General features: G+C 57.0%; 1 long non-coding RNA gene across 1 annotated transcript; it reads left to right on the forward strand.

Moving 5' to 3' along the window:
* Positions 1-258: 258 nt before the first annotated feature.
* On the forward strand, positions 259-1248 carry LOC122702057. The gene is made up of 3 exons (XR_006343171.1): positions 259-381; positions 499-593; positions 1067-1248. It is a non-coding gene; the product is annotated as an uncharacterized LOC122702057 (long non-coding RNA).
* The last annotated feature ends 412 nt before the right edge of the window (positions 1249-1660 follow it).

The raw sequence follows: 1660 nt of genomic DNA on the forward strand, positions 1-1660 counted from the left end.
GATGGCATGAGAAGCGCGCTCCGCCACACAGCAGGCCGCTTGCCGCTCCCAGCACGAAGGATGGAGACATTCAGGTCCTCCTGGCCCACGACGCACTTGCTTCCCGCGCCCTCCGCCCCCATTCTCCACGTGGAGAAGTCCCGGGCTCCTTCTCTGCCCGCAGTCCCACCTGCGAGTTAACCGGGCCCTGATCCACTTCCTGCCTCAGGGCGCTGAGAATATCCAGGGGCCTCGAGAACATCCGGGGACCTCGAGAACATCCGGGGAACCTCGAGAACATCGGGGGCCTCTGACCTGATCTCGCGGGAGTAGAGAAACGTGAACAGAGGCTGCACACGCGGGCCCAGCCGCGGCGGCGGTGCAATGGCGCCAGAAACTCTGGTAAAATCACGAAGCTCAGACTCAGGGCCAGGGGAAGGGGGTCAGGGCGGGGCAGAGGGGCAACCCAAGAAAGAGGTTGGCTGATGGGAGAAAGTCTTTGGTTCTCCGTCTCTGTAGGAATTGAGCAGTTTTAACTGTGCCAGACACAGCTTCCAGGCTGGACTGGGCTCCAGGCGAGGAGGCCGCGCCGTCCACACGTAGCACCACGCCCGGTGGGCGTCTCTCCTCCTTGCTGCCCTGTGAGAAAGGCGCTCTTGGAGGCCCTGCTTTCCTCTCCGGGGCTTTCTCCCCTCCGACGTCCCTTCCCTGACACCCCGCGGCTGCTTCACTTCCTCCCCTGCCCCAGAACCAGAGCTGGGCTTCTCCCCGCTCTCCTGATGCTCTCCCCCTGGGGTCCCCTCCCCCGGTGGTCCCCTGTCGCTCCCAGGATACAAACGTCTGCCCCCACAAACCCCAAGCTCCCCAAGTAAAGCCCACGAGCCAAGTTCACGGAGCTCAGAACTGAGCTTATCATGTAAGCCCCCGCCCCCGACCTCCCACCCCAGCTGCCTTTCCAGGTGCCCCACACTCTCCTGGCGCATTGGGGAGGAAGGTAGGAACGCCACCCCCCATTCCTCTCCAGGTGCTAGTAACTGTCTCATTCATTCACAAGTTTTCATTGAGAGTGTTCTCTGTGTTGGGCCAGGTCAGAAGACGCCGAGCAGGAAAAAAAACCATTACTATTCTCGGTGCTCACACAGAGGGAGCCAAGGAAAGAGTGTGTGCATTCCGGAGTTGACCAAGGGGCCTCATGAGTCTTGATACGTGTGGCTTCTGACAGACACCATCTCGGAGTCTGGGCAGTCCTCGATTGGTTTCTGGGTAGTCAATGCCTCTCCGCACCATATGAGGGTGAATTTCCTTTCCGCTCGGCTTCCCAGAGGGCTGTAGACAAAATTGCAATTTAGATTCAATCAATAAATGTTTATTGAGAGTCTATTCTTTGCCTGCAGATCGTGGGCTTTGTGAGGACACAAAAGAAGATGCTGTGGGAGGAGCTTGCCATGGAAACGTCTCCCGTCTGCTCCGCGGTGTTTACCATGGCCAGGAAAACAAACAGGAACGGTTTTGCTGACAATGGAGGCAGAAAAGTGAGAAAACAAAACAAAAAAATTGTCCTTGGTCTCCACACAGGACAACGTTCCGACTGGGTGAGGCAGGTCTGATCTGAGGAAATCATATAGACTTCCCTTTCCTTCTCCAAACTTCTGCTTACTAAAATTCTACCATTAGAGATTTA

The sequence above is a fragment of the Cervus elaphus genome, chromosome 10, assembly GCF_910594005.1.
Source record: "Cervus elaphus chromosome 10, mCerEla1.1, whole genome shotgun sequence".
Classification (NCBI taxonomy): domain Eukaryota; kingdom Metazoa; phylum Chordata; class Mammalia; order Artiodactyla; family Cervidae; genus Cervus; species Cervus elaphus.